The sequence below is a fragment of the Pollachius pollachius genome (genome assembly GCF_949987615.1).
Source record: "Pollachius pollachius genome assembly, chromosome: 6".
Classification (NCBI taxonomy): Eukaryota; Metazoa; Chordata; class Actinopteri; order Gadiformes; family Gadidae; genus Pollachius; species Pollachius pollachius.
This window is the reverse complement of record NC_136939.1, coordinates 1,786,895-1,802,933: the sequence shown is the minus strand read 5'-3', so window position 1 is coordinate 1,802,933 and position 16,039 is coordinate 1,786,895. Positions and strand designations below refer to the sequence as shown.

Here is a 16,039-nt window from a genome sequence, read left to right as displayed (position 1 = left end):
AGAACACAAAATGTGCAAAAGGTTTTGGACAGGTCCAGGCGCTATCAACTTCGCAGAGCTACTTTTCAAAACAAGGCCATTCCCAAGCCGATCAGGGCTAAAACAGTTCAAGAGCGTCATCAAATCGACCTTCTCGACATGGGGAGATGGGCTGTCAAGCAAAGAAACGTTAGATATAGGTACATTCTAAACATCCTTGATGTGTGTAGCAAATACATATGGCTACGCCCTCTGAAGAGTAAAGAGAGCAAAGAGATTGCTAAACATCTCATTGAAATCTACACTGAACATGGCCCACCCAACATTTTGCAGCATGATCAAGGCAAAGAATTCAAAGGTGCAGTCCAGAAGCTGATGGAATCATATCAGGTCAAAGTCATACAGAGCTCTTCATACCACCCCCAGAGCCAAGGTAAAGTTGAAAGAACACACCAGGTGCTACGTCGAAAAATCATGTACGACTTTGTGAATTTCAAACGAGGAGGTGTTAACTGGGCAGCACATATGCCAAATTATGCAAGAGTTATGAATCTGGACAAAAAAGAGGTTCTCAACTGGATGTCTCCATTTGAAGTGTATTATGGGTGGAAGAATAACATCAGGACTCTTCACTTATCCAGCAATACAGGTGATGCTAGCCCCGGCTCAGTTTCTGATGCAGTTCCAGAAGACTTAGAACAGAACATGAGTAACTTTGAGCAAAACCGCAGGAAGATACGAAGGAGGGCATTAAAGGCTACGGAGCGTTGCATGAAACGTGTGACTAAATCAAGGGGAAATCCACCACCATCAGTTTACAACTTACAGGACAAAGTGTTGGTGAGGGTCAGCACAGGTCCCAGATTTTCAAAACGATACACTGTGATACCAGGTATAGTTGTCAAAAGAAATGTAGATCTGTCAAAATACAAAGTCAAGTTCCGAATGCTAGGCAACCCAGGACATCAACATATCAAATGGTTTGCAGTATGTGATGTGACAAGTATCACAAGGGAGCGGGAGAAGCAGCGTTCTGAGCACAAGGCCAGAAAACATCAACGCATACAGTTGTTACAGCCCATCACCCATGGAATGAGGTTAGAATCCTTTGGATCACTAGGTTTCAGGACTCGTTTGGACCCTAATTCAGATGGCAGCTGTCAGTTTGCTGCCATGGTTGACCAACTTGCCTCACTTGGAATTTTTCGGTCTGCAACATCTTGAAGGCAAGAAATTGTATCAGACCTAATGCTTCACCCACATGCCATGAGTGGAATACATCTTTCCAATTTTGTGGAAAGGCAATGGCATGACTATGTGCAAAGCATGCAGCACAGTGGTACATATGGAGATCATTTGACTCTACAAAGAACATCAACCATATTCAATGTACAGTTTAATGATTGTGTCAACGCTTGGAGTTGATGCAACAGCCAGGGGCTTAGGAATGAGTTTAACATTGGGGGGACACATATCGGAAACCTGACAGATCCGGTATAATTTTTACGCCTGTCTCCGACATTGGAGGGGACACGTCCCCCCCGGTTCCTACGCCCTTGGCAACAGCAATAGTATCCCCACATGGTCACTACGATGAAAGTCTGCCATTGCTGATTCTAGGCCATTGTGGGGACCATTCTGTTAGTCTTGATGGACCAGTCAGACCATTCATTCGAAAAATTCAGAGCGGAGAAGCAGAGGGTGCTTCTTTATAATACTGGCTCTGATGCTGTCCCTGAATCTGACCACCATTCAAATCCTGACTCTGACCATCACTCTGACCCCAACAATTACCCTCCTGGAGATTCCAGTGATGTCCTACATGGTGACCCAACATGATTCGACTTATATCCTTTGGATGGTTCCATATTAAAGACATTCATTGGAAGAAATAAAGTGATTTGAGTGATCACTGGCACAGTCACTGACCACTGACAAATGGAGCCCCCTTGACTTTATTTTTGTTGGCAACTATAATTTATGATCATGTTTATAGGCATATTGTTTAGTTAAATTTATTTGGACTTATATTTTTACTTTTGTGTCCTGACAGGCTGTGTTTACATTTAAAGAGCCTTTGAGCTGGTTCATGTTTTCTATGACATCCCTATGTCTGTTCTAGACTCACATACTGTATATACCTGGTATATATTGTGAGACTAATTTGATGTTCAGATCTCCAACGTTTTTGATGACTTTTTGTCATTGTTCAAATGTTCCAAAATAAAATAAGTTTGAATTAACATGTTATGCTGCTTGTATCATGTAGTTCACGTAAGTAGGAGGAAAATAATGTTTAAAAGCCTTTATTAAATTGGCATGAAAGACCAACAAAAAGAAATGGCTACATTTTTATTGGAAGGTTACTTTTTTGAAAAGTACAATTTTAAATGTGTTTTCATTGCAGGAGTTATTAGTTATTGTAGCAAAGAACATTAAACTACATAACCTACAGTCCCCCTCCTTCTTCCCTAATCCAACCTCTTCTGCTGACAGCTTTTAAGTTGGTTACTGTAGCGCAACCTATGTACAAATCATAGTCAAACTCAAAAACAAACCTCTGCCCAAAAGTGCATTAGTTGTCAGTGTTTGCAGTTGTTGCCTTTATACCACTGATTTTACCTATGGAGGATGATGCATTAAAGAATAAGGCTTCTCTTCCTTTTTATGAGGCCTGCCACTTATTGGGAACGAGGTTCAGTATATGGCAAATAAGTTGGCTAATGCTCCAGCATGTTTGCAGAAATGTGTGATCTTGATGAGAGACAGACACAGGTGAAAGCATTTCCTTCCACTCCTGCAGGGATGGCAGAAGTAAGAATTATGATAATGCAACACTTTTCTCACTATATGTGCTATTATTACGTTATGAACTGTTATAACATTATGAGCGGTATTGTGGCATACAGAGCCATCAGTGGGTTAATATACCTACATTATTATTATTATTTACATGTTTAATATGATTTCCATTTAGCACAGCTCATGTTCAGAGTGTGGTAATAATTGTCTGTGTGTTTATGGTGAGAAAAGAGTGGTTTATTGTCTGAAAAATGTAGTTTCCTAGCAGTATGCAGTACCTAACTCCGACCAGCAGAGGGTGTGTAACGCTACACACCGTGTAGCGTTCGCTACACGGTGTGTTCAGGAATAAGGAAGTCACGCGTGAATCTGTTCAGTGCATGAGAACACACACTTGAGTCTGAAGTTAATATGTGTGTGTGGCGAACTGTGGTGATAAAATACCTATTTTTGCTCTTTGCAAAACAAAATAAACAACTTTCAAATTAAATGTGTAGTGGAGGGTTGCTTCACTCTGCACCACTCTACAGTATCAATAAGGTTCTTAATGTAATAAGTTATTACAGTATTACATTATGCGCAAAGCCCTTATTACGTTATGCGTCCGTGATTTTATTACATTATGAACGGATTATTACATTATGAACTTTTATTACATTGAAATTATTACATTATGAGCCGTTACGAGCCGTTATTACATAATGAGTCTTTATTACATTATAAATTGCAACAAGGGTGTTCCATAGCTTTGGTGCATAATGGAGAAGGGGTTAGGTCGATTGCAAATGTTGTTAAGTTTATGCTTATAGGTACAGGGATAAAAACTCCAATGACACCCCAGTCCAATTCCATATCTCCAGACGGCAAGTTCGTAACAAGATGGGGGTGACATTTTTGGACGTGCTGGGGCCTGTAGATGCCAATTAATGGCATGGTTGGTGTGGAACAATAGCGGTTGGGGAAACTCAATGATGTCATTACACTCTTTTTCCTCTCATAACCATAAACGGACACACACACTTCTATTAATGACAACAATGTCATTTTTATTCCTCGAACACATGACAATAGTTGACATGTGTTTTACATGTTTAGTAACCTTACTTAACTATTCCAGCGTTGGCCTATCAAACCTGCAGTGTTCATTTTGAATCACTGCTGTTGCAGATGATTATTATATTACTGGATCCGCAGTTCTAAGTGTAGTCCAACAAGCTCCCACAGTGAAACAAGCAAAAGATCTCCTACTTTGGTGGATTTGTGTGGGACATGGTAAGAGCAACGAAACTGGCAGAGAGACCATGAAGGACTAACGGGGCGATCCGGGCTATATACTGGATCAACATACCAGATCACACACTTAAAGTGAGGAAGCACCTGGTGTTTTCTTGACTCTGTTGCAGCAGTCACTGTTAAATTGGAATAAGATATATGGTCAAATGCTGTGTAGTGCGTGTGTGACCTGAGAATGCAATATGCTGAAGCTCAGGGAAGAAGAGGAAAACGCCTGCTACGTCATGTCATACTATTGACGTAGTATTGACCCTTCTGCATTAACTCATCTGATCATTGACTATTTAGCATGACTTTCTTATGGATTTCAGGCTAACATTGTTGCTCATAAATAGTCACAAAATACTCAAAATATTAATAACATGGCCTATTAAATTTAACGGTCTTGTTAATCATTTCATATTATCAATCTTAATTATTTATTGTTTCCACTACACCAACTAATGTTCCTTACATAAACGTATTACTGTTGTCATGTGTTTCGATTGTTCATAACATTGTATATTGTGCGGAGATTGTAAGAAGTGCATGACACGTCATTTCCGATACAGTCAAGCCAGTTTATTCATGAGGCAAAGAACAATCAGAGTCTAACCGTATGCTGACGTTTCTGTGGTTCGTAACTGCCCTTCTGTGAGTCATCATCACGCCACATCGGCAGTTTACAGAAACACCACCTTGCCAATGTCTCAAGAACGCAGCACATGCTGAACCCTTAACAGTCTACATAATCCATCCAGAAATCAAAGAGACAGGAGAATAACATGCATTTATATCTCCTATATCTAATAGGGTTGATTATCTTGATCCCGTTAAAATATATACATTTGAGTATATAAAGTTTGAAATATATTGTATAATTTTTGTATAACATAGATACTATATATATAGATTTTTTTTAAAGTCCATAGTCATAAATTAAATGCAATATTCGAGAGAAAGAGAGAGAGTGAGCAAAAGAGAGGAGTATCGAGTACAAAATTCAATTGGATAATAATATTCATTCATCTGCACGTGACTCCAAAGTGCACGTCCTGGTACAGCATGAAGAGCTTCCACAGCATCATTACATACTCCTCTCAGGTTGATCATCAATCACAGTCCTAGACTGGATTTATATTGTTGCGTTCATTTCAACATTGTAACTCACTCCACTTGAACAGCGTCATCATCATAATAATAATAATAATAATACTTTGTCTAGTATATAATAATATAATATTAATATTTTTATAGATTTATACTATTCATGCCATTCAGATTTATACATGATCCCGTTTCTGTGTTACTGGACCAAAATCACTCCAAAGTGCACACTCTGGTGCAGCATCAAGAGTCTTCCAGCTTCCACAGCCAATAGACCTCAACCTCATCACGGTTATACCAATGCCACACCAACGTTTAGCATCGGTATAATCTCTGGTCTTGCATCTGCTCCATTGCTTTGTGGTTCGCTGGAACAACGCGCTCTCTTGAACCGCTCCAACCAACTGTATTATTAGAAAGGGAAAAAAGGGCATCATCATAAATAAACATCATGTAAATATTTCTACCATATCAAAATGTATAATTCGAAGGAAAAAATCTCTTATTTTAAAGGAATAATTCATTCAGAAATTGAGCGGCGCACAATATTCACAAGTTACCGTTTAATATGTTATCCATATGGCATTGTGTGGCAAAGCCCTACTATCAACAGAATCTGCTTCAACAATCAATCAACAATAACCAGTCAGACCACATCAGTCTATTGATGATCTTTCTACCATTCGCTCTGTGCATACACTTCATTGTGTAGGCCTTGGCTCTATTGGGTGTTTAATCCTTATTCAATTCAGTAATCAACTGTAGGCTAAACAGTCTTTAATGCACAAGAGCACCATAATATTGTTCGACCCCTCATAATATGGGTTTCAAACAGCCACACTGAACATCCAGAATAATATATGTAGGCCTACAAACACACACATTAGATTCACAGTAAAGAGAGACAAAATGTGGCGATCTAAGTGAAAATAATGTTTAGCCAACAGTGTATTACTGAATTGCACAAGGATTGATTGGGTGAAGAAAGTTCATAATTACTGGCTGCGACAATGAGGGCATATGACTGTAATCAAAAATGTTGTTTGTAATACCTGTTTTCTTTCTTTCTGCAGTGGACCACCGCAATGCCCATCACAATGAGCAAGACAATAACCACCGCAATCCCTCCAGTGACCTTCGGAGTACAGAAAACAGCCGGAGGCGGGGTGCTGCTGGTTGTGGGGTCAACGTGTTCTACAAGCAGAAATACATTGAAGGGTCATTGGCAAAGCCTCTGAATCTGAATCAACGCATAGTTAGACCACACACTAATGGCTAACACACTCAGCCTCCCCCAACAGGGTTTGCTAAACTCAGTTGAACCCATATGATGTCTGTGAAATTGCTGACTATATTTCAAATTAATCTACCGATTTGGTTGTTGAATATCTTGGTTTAGGTTTGGCAAACACTACAGATTATTCTAATTTAACGAGGTAAATCAAAGTTTTACTTTGGAATTCAGGGTTTATATACTATACTGCTTTGAGCGCCGTAGAGAAAAATAATAATCAACAGCAGACGATTGGATCCAGGATAAAAACATTTCCTCATGAAGTGAAAGTTTCTGACAAACAATTAGTTTAAGATTTGTCGGTGGGATTAGCTGTAGAAGTACAATACTGACAGGTCAAGTTAATTGTACAGCCCTCAAAATACTTCAGTAAAACATTAGATGACCAAACAACAAGAACAACCAAAGTTCAGTAGAAAAAGGGAAAACATTCAAAACATAAACAAATTATGAGCACATTTGGCCTATTCTGATTCTATATATTAATTGTAGACATTCGTAATCTACCAGATAACTAAGACAGAAGACAATAGGTTTGCATGTTGCCATTTGTGGAGTTGGTAAAAGTAATGCATCCCTACCTTGAGGTTCTGGTACAGCAGTGCAGTTAGCTGTTGAAATAAACAGCAAAGTAAACATTAACTAAAACTTGAAAACCAACCATTCATATAATTCAACTCCATACTCATTTTATCCAAGACATTGGTTCTATCAACACATCAGCTTAAAAGGAAATCGTTTTGGGAAAATATTATTTTGACATCGAAATAATGTTTACAGTGGAATAATATTTTAAGCAAAAATACATTAATTCAAAATTAAATATTTATGTTTCTCGCTGATAATAATCAAGGATAAAAATAAACTCACTGTGGCAGCAAATTTGATATCCTTTCATTTTAGATCTATAGGTCTACAATGAGAGGAGAAAAAGAACATGTGGTTTACAGGAAGAAAACTCTTCAAGTCAACTCTTTAAACACTTTCTTGAACCACTGGCTCAGAGTATGTTGTGCCTGGCCCTTGGTTCTATGAACATCCTAACTGTACCGACAGCGAAGATTTTGGAGCCCGAGGTGAGTCTGAGTCGATGCGTTTCACAGATGTATCTTCCATGTGGTAGTGTTGCAGTTTGGAAGTTGTAGAACAGATTCAGTAGCGTTGATGGCTTCTAGCTAGCTAGTCCTTACTGGAGAGAAAGTGAAATCTGGGAGCTGCTGATCATGTGAGAGAAGGTGATGCAGTCGTATTAAACAAAGACGTTGAAAGATGGTGCGATCTACGAGAGAGACGCAGAGGAACTGTCCTTACAAGGCTTTTGTCGGGATAAAAAACAAGTGGTCGGCAACATTGCGGTAACATAGCCTTACATCCTACTTTTCAACTATAGGCCAGCAAAATCTGCAAAGAGAAACCTAATGTAAGCTTGGAGGACAGGTTGGGCCATGGTTATACAGAAGCAGCAATTACACAAATCTATTTCGTATTTTAATGAATACGCTCATGAAACAAGGAATGATCCTGATATAGTGGCTATATTGTGAAGATATGATGCCAATGTTTGGAAAGCAGACTCATTAAAGTTTTGTATCAGAACTGGTGCATCCGTATTTAAACACTGTGCGGAGACTGGGTCAGTGCCAGCTTCAGAAAATACTCAGAGATGACAACAATGCACAGTGCTTCCTATCTGAATGGAGGTCAAGTACTGAGGTTCTCTTACCTTCAGAGGGCAATTAATATCAACACAAACGTTCTTCCGGCATCCAAGCAAAGTGAGAGAGGAGTGAGATGAGGATATATTTCCATTATTGGGTTCGGTTTTAGTTGCCAGTGAGTCCTGTAGTTGAAGCACACAGTAGGAATGTGTAGGACTTTAGACATGATTGACAGCACCGTATTCACTTAAATTGTTTCATGCCTTCAAAATGTTGTGGGTCAAGAGGATTAGTTACGGGAATACTATACACCTTAATTTACCTTAAAGTTTAACTAAACACATCACAAAAACATCTAATTTTTCTCCTAAGTATTTCGTGGTCTTTTGCCAAATCTAATATGGCGCGTTTCCACCGGCGGGTGCCCTTAGGCCCGGCACGCCTTGGCCCAGTAGTGAAGGTGCGGTTTGGCCCAGCTCAGTTACGGTTACAGTACCCTTTATGGTAGGGCGGGGTTTAGGCCGGACGGCGATAGCCGCGGCAGCTACGTAACTATCGTGACCTCATAGCAGCCCGACACAGTGTAGCCTGCTAATGAATCCAAGGACAAAGAGGAACGCGACACAATAAACAAAGAGCAACAATGTAGGACGTCCAAGAAGGAATACCTTGCAGGTACTGTGTTTGTTTGTTATTAACCCCCTGTCGCACGGAAGTGACGATTCTGTTGACCAATCAACGGACGGCGTGTGTAGGTGGAACTTGTTGGCACCCTTTCAGACGTCTTGGTACCCCAACGGAGGAGTACTGAGAGACAAGTACGGCTAATCCCGGCTCAGTCCGTATCACGCCCACTTTTGGTGGTAACAACGCGAACCGTACCGCAGCCATTCATACCGAACCAAACCGCACCCGCCAGTGGAAACGTGCCATAAGAACACTATACTGTAGTCATCCAAGAATTCAAAATGGCGTCGTCCTGTATATCACTCCATGTCAAATTTAAGCACAAACTTGCTGCTTGAAATGACCAATAAATAAATGCTTTGGAGTGCAACAGAAAAATAGTTTCTTAAAGACATTAACCCCACGATAACTAAAAAATGAATTGTTATGTCAACATAATGCTAATAAAACACTAGGCTATTAAACTCATTGAATAAAATATTCAGCCACTCATTTTAATATCAATCACAATCATTCAATAATCCAGTAATCCACTTTAATAAATGTTTTACTTACATTAGAATCAGCCCAGCTGTATTCACACGTTGGATTGCTCTTAGGGTTTAAGATGTTGTACGTCGTTGCTTTGCCCTGATGGGTGACTTTGCACTGGTCACCAAATACGCCAACTGTAGAGAAAACTGACAGAGAAAGGGTGTCTAACTATATTGTGTATCTACAACAAAGAATATAGAGGCCACAATATGAACCTTTGTACAATCTTATCCTTGAAGAAATTAACCTAAATGAACACGTGGTAATGAAGAGAAAGATGTAGATCTGACACGGACACACATTAAACGATAGGCGTACCAAATAAACAACGAAAGCATTTTTAATTAAGGCTAAGAAAAACATGACAGCCAGGCTCAATACAATTCTAATGAAGCTTATACAAATTATATTCAGCAGAGGAGGGTTGATTATGAATAGGCCTAGTATGAATTCTTGGCAAAGCCTAATAAAGGAGGCTCCTTTTATTAGGCTCCTAATAAAGGAGCCTAATATAGGTGGGTCCTTTATCGGTTTTTGAAGAAAATGTCACGCAGAAGTTTGCCGTCTTTCTTGGATGTCCTACATTCTTGCTCTTTGTTTATTGTGTTGCGTTCCTCTTTGTCCTTGGATTCATTAGCAGGCTACACTGTGTCGGGCTGCTATGAGGTCACGATGCTTACGTAGCTGCCGCGGCTTTCGCCATCCAGCCTAAACCCCGCCCTACTATAAGGGTACTGTATCGTAACTGAGCTGGGCCAAACCGCACCTTCACTACTGCGCAAAGGCGCTGGGCCTAGGAGGCGCACCCATGCGCCATAAACAAAGTAGCCTACCCTGACCCAAACTAAAACAGAATTCAACTAGATAGACGTGCGGTTTTACCACAAGGCATAAGGCAATCGCCTGGGGCTGCGTCAGCCAAAGGGCCACTTGTATTTTTTAAAATGTTCCTTTCTCATCACTCCAAACGAGTGCCAAACTATTGCTTGCAATGAACCAGCATCAAGAGTGCAGAAGGAAAGTGTCAGAGGTGACTCAGACAGACAGCAGTAGAATTGCATTACCCCAACCACAGATCCACCTGCGCAAAGCTAACGAGAGCAGCAGATGTGTGAGTGATCATTGGCGAAGACCCCACCTTATGGCCAGATCAACTGACAGATAAGGGGAGAATTAAAATGGTAAATAAAGTTCCCATACAAATAAGGGTCATCAAGTTCCCAAAAAAAACAGAAACATACCCAAGGAGGTTAGCAAGATAAAACTATGGGGAAACAATATCTAGCCCTTTTTAACTACCGAGCCACACTACTGGCTCACAGGAAGTCACCTGCAGAACTGTTGTTCAACAGAAAACGAGGCCACAAGAACTTATTGAATACCAAACTAGCAGAGGTGGTCACTACGAAGGTAATGTAAATAACAACGATTTTGGAACCGTCAATAAATTACAAGTTGAGTGACAGAAAAACTAAAAGCGAGCTGTGAGAGGTGAGCTTCCTCTACTGTCAACGAAGCTGCTGGATCCGGACTGGATGCCCGGATCACCTTCTATACCGGACACCTTCTCTATGTGCCACCGTTAACAGACAGTACGAATCAAGGGGATCACAGGTTAGATGACTCCACCACATGACACTTCCTTATAAGCAGCACACCTATTCACTATAGTCGCGATATATATATATATATATATATATATATATATATATATATATATATATATATATATATATATATATATATAGTCATTCCTGTCAAACACAACCATAATTATGTAAGTATGACCACATTATAACTAGTAATAACCTCGTGAACACTATACACTTACACTTAACTACACCTATGTTTTTTATTATTTAACCTACTAAAACTGTTTTAATTTCTCTTATTAATACTGACTATTTATTTTATTATTATTTATTATTGTGATCGATGCTGCTACTTATTTTTTACATATTTTAATTTGTAGGCCTACTTATCTTGATTTACTTTATCTTGTATTGTTGCTGCTATGTGGTTGTTGAGGAATCAAGCCTAAGAATTTAACTCTTAAAATAAGATGTAAGGAAAAATGTAATAAAAGCAATTCTGATTCCGATTTTGATTCAGTAGTATCTTTGTAAACCTGTCTACGTAGCGGTGTGTCAAAATTCCATCAGATATAAACAATAGGTAGGTATAGAGTAAACCCACCTGTGATAATGACTATCGACCTGTGGCCTTAACATCCCCGGTCATGAAAGGCTTGGAGAGGCTAATTCTCACACAACTACAGGCAGAGGTCAGTAAGTACGCTGACCCGCTTCAGTTTTCATACAAACGTCACAGAGTGGTAGACGACGCCACACTAACGCTGCTGCACGGAGCTTTACACCCACCTTGAGAAGCCCAAGTCATTTCTATGGCTGGTGTTCCTAGACTTTTCAAGTGCCTTTAATACTGTGCAACCCCATCTAATGGGACAAGAACTTAGCCAGATGGATGTGAATCCCTACCTCATACTCTGGGTCCTCTCATTCCTGACAGGCAGACACCAGAGAGTGAGAGTTAACGGCCACCTCAGCTCATCCAGAAGGATCCCTACAGGTGCTCTGTCATCTCACCAGTTCTTTACACACTCGGCACCAGGGATTCCCAAAGTGTGGTACGAGCACCCCCAGGGGTACGCGAGCTGCCACCGGGGGTCCGCGAGATGAAAAATGTAATGGCGGTGTGGTGCATTATTACACAATTATTACAGTGCTGTTTTTTTAAGTGTGATTTTTCCATACAATAAAAAAACATGAACAGTAAACATGTCCTTTGTAACCCCTTTTATTTTAGATCAAAAAACTATAATTCATTAGTTTTTGATAGAAACGTAGAAGAAGACAGCTTGAAGAAGCTGTCTTTTAAGCACTGCAGGCTAGGCTATGCGCGCCAACTCGTTTCATTCATTCCTTAGCCTATATATTATATATATGCTTAACTGGCTGAAATCAAGGAAACTGTCAAGTGGGACGTCTTATGATAAAGTTGCTAGTCACGAAGGAGGAGAGGGACCAAGAGAGAGTGAGGATGAGAGAGTGAAAATGAGCGGGAGTCAGACGATGCGCCGGAGGAAATCGAAGAGGAGGGAAGGAGATGGCAAAAAAGAGGTGATGAGGGTGAACACCAGACGGGGAAAAAAATAAGGAAATATGATGACAATTATCTGGGTCTGGGCTTCACCTGGGTAGATTATTTTCGGAGCCTATTCTCTTTAATGTTGTGGATCGTTTGTAACTTCATTGCAATTTAATTCAATGTACTGTCGTTCTAATTTCCATAACCGTTGTGTTATGATGATGATGATGATGCTAGCTCCACGGTCATTTAACAAGCCTATTGCTGCAATTTTTCTTTTACGCGGATGAAAATAACCGTGCTTTCTGTTACTGAGCCTGTGTCTGTCACTCATCCTCTTAAAACTGGAAGCTTGTGCGTAGCTTTGTTGCATTATATTGTAACTTTGTTGATGTTGTTATTGTCATGCGTGTTCTGTTTATTTGCGCATGAATAAACATGAGTCTTTAGGCTATATGGCGATAAAGCAAAGCTTTGTTGCGATTTTTACCCCTCTTTTTGAAGTGGGGATTGGGGGTGCGCCAACCCATTTGGGACGTAGAAGGGGTTGCGCAGGAAAAAGGTTTGGGAACCGCTGCTCTACACCAAGGACTGGACAAGCACAAACCCAAACATCACATACATCAAGTATTCTGACGACACTGTCATCGTGGACTCAACAACTCATCAGACCAGTTACAGTCTGATCGACCACCAACTCAACTTCAAAACAAATAGTGATACCATTCACTCCAAGTTCCAGCAACGTTTGTTTGTCCTCCAATATGGAGGTACTAATATTTATTCACCAGGCTTAGTAAGATTTTTTTTTTAGTTGCTGATTTCCCGACTTCCGACTAGGAAGGCTGAGCACACCAGCAGAACACACCATAATAACGCATGATGCAACAATTGAGTCTCGCTTTAAAAGTGTGGTTCGCTCAATAAATGCGTTTTTTCAAAACTATCCTTTCAAATAGATACCGGCCCACACAATCTCACTCCAAATATAGACCACGCTAAAACACTTACCGGCAGTCAATAAGACTGGAAGAAATAGAAAAAACTTCCCCCAGCCTAAAAAAAAGTCCATTCTGACTCCCAAGTTGGACCAGAGTGACTAATTAGATCATTTGTGGGAGGTCGTCTCGGGCTAGGTTTGAATCGGCGAGTGGTAAATGTTCAACACGTAAATTATTCTAACAGAGACACAAGGTAAACGAGCGTGTATTGTCTTTTGGTGGTTCATAAGCAGAATCCCGCAAAGAAAGGAAGTGGGCGGTACAGTAAATAAGCCATACAGTGGTACAAGTTCACCTAGGTCTTGGCTGTAGCGGAAATGGCAAAGTGTCCTGTTTGTCTTATCTACAAAATCATAAAACCTAAAATGCTTTTGTCCATTATGTGGAGAAGAAACCATTAATAACGGTTGTCACTTGAAACATGTCATCAGAAGTAGCAATGACAAGAAATAATTTACATCAAAAGTTAAACCAAAAATATTGTGTGTGTGTGTGTGTGTGTGTGTGTGTGTGTGTGTGTGTGTGTGTGTGTGTGTGTGTTAAATAAAGGGGAAACGAAATTTAGGCCTTCCAGGGCCAGGCTGAAACGACCCAACACCTGTTTAGAGACGGAGACAGGTCAGCCCAGGAAACCCCCTGACAGGTCAAAGGTCAGGAGGACATACGGCTCCGGTGAGCGAAGGGGAGCCGTTAAATGAAAAGCACGGCCAGGATTCAAACCATCTTGTGCTTTGAGATAAGAGACAAAAGTGTATATTTATAATTATTAAACCCAAATGGGACATTTGTTTCATAGGGGAAATTATGAGATAGTATTACGATTAAAGATAAACAGAGCATGTAACTTTGGCTGCACAATAAGGTTGGTCGTATATTATCTGCATGTGTTTAAAGTTTGATCTCCGTAGCGGAGGTCATCGTCTCCCGCTCCAGGGACGGACGTATGAAACACATCAAACCCTCCGGCCAGGTGCGGGCGAGCGTCACCCCGCACGCAGCAGGGAGGAAGGGAGGAAGGAAGGAGGTGATGGATGGGAGTTACGGAGATCAGCGAGGCGGTTCATCGCGGGACGGATCGCTCGTCTCCGAGACGCGCCGAAGCGCTGCGAGACTCCGAGGACTCCGAGGAAACGTGGGCTCCCTGTGTAAGGGACGCGGGAAGTGGGGATGCTTAGGGTGCTGCAGCACGCCCCCCCCCCCCCCCCCCCCCCGGCGGCCCCTGGCTGTAACTGCAAGTGAGAAAGTTTTCTGAACAAATCAATACTTTTTTTTTTAGAGTATAATTTTATCATACAACATGATTTTTCATTAAATTATTGACATCCACCCTTTTTATGATATTTATCATATTATCATTTCATTTTATTTAGAACATTGTCTGTGTAGGCTGACGTAGGCTATGACGCACAACGCAGAACAATGCTATGCGCGGCGGGAAAATTCAAAAAGTCAAGCTTGTTGCAAGTGCAACATGTCGCAGAAAAGATGTATTTCCGATTTTTTTTGGCCCGAAGAGGGCAAAACTTCATCAATACACCTGCCGGTCATCCGATTCCCTGTCAGCAGCCCGCTGTCTCCCCAGCACCCCTGAGAAAGAGAGTTCATGTTCACAGACGCTATTGCTGCAAGATGGCGCCGGTAACAATGGTGCTATTGCTAGCCCCCGCCCTCCGGTCGAGCCTAATATCGACTGCGCCGGCAACAATGATGCTAAACCCCCTCCGGTCGATCCTAATATCTTGGCTTTGGCTAACGTGCAACTGCCGGCAGTCGCAACAACTAGTTATTCTGTTGGTGAAGAGCCCTGCCAGCCAAAGGAGTTTCACTTCCCAGCCAGGCGATCGGCTAGTGAGAACTTTAGCCGGTCATTTAAGGTTGGTTGGTTCGGCCGGTGGACGTGGCTACACCACGTGGGGGAAACCGACACCGCGTTATGCTTCGTGTGCTGCTCTGCAGTAGAGGAAAAGCTTGTCAGGGCAGACGGGATAATTAATGGTGGCAACTTCATTAAAGGAGGGTTTGGCAATCGGCGGAAGGCAGGTGAAAAGTTTCGGGAGCATGAAAAATCTCGTTTCCATACAGAAGCCATAAGCAAGCTGGCGGCATTGATAAGGACCCCAATTAATGCGTTTATGTCACAAGCAGTAGCTAGGGACCATATGACTGCGCAGACTGTTTTGGACAGACTGGTTGGCAAAAAAAGAGCAAAGACGGACTGTTCACTTGATGGAGAAACCGTCACTTTCCTCATATCAGACAACTCGTAACTCTGGATGAAAATTAAAGCTTTCTTTTATTGTCACTTTCCTTTGTGAACCTTTAGAAATAACCTCCTGAATCCTTGTTATAACGCTGTGTATAATCCCGGACCGCAACAGCTTGTCGGCATGTTGTTAGTGTGTGAAATTCAGCACAGTATCAGCCGAGTTGACTAATTTCCACATTGTTTACTTGCTAATAGAGTTAGTCTTTTTTACAGAGAGCAGACTACTACTCAGAGCGGAGCCCTGAATGTGACGTCACCCGTCATCTCGTCTCTGTAAACAATGGATGTTGCGCAGCATTTATTATGACGTCATTATATAGACTCTCTCCCA

The 16,039-nt window shown here is 41.1% G+C and overlaps 1 long non-coding RNA gene across 1 annotated transcript; it reads right to left on the bottom strand.

Moving 5' to 3' along the window:
* Positions 1-4,727: 4,727 nt before the first annotated feature.
* On the bottom strand, positions 4,728-13,655 carry LOC307077219. Its single transcript, XR_013811925.1, has 7 exons — positions 13,453-13,655; positions 9,355-9,479; positions 8,178-8,294; positions 7,325-7,367; positions 7,036-7,065; positions 6,213-6,354; positions 4,728-5,564 (listed from the first exon to the last, which is right to left on the bottom strand). It is a non-coding gene; the product is annotated as an uncharacterized lncRNA (long non-coding RNA).
* Between the last annotated feature and the right edge of the window lie 2,384 nt (positions 13,656-16,039).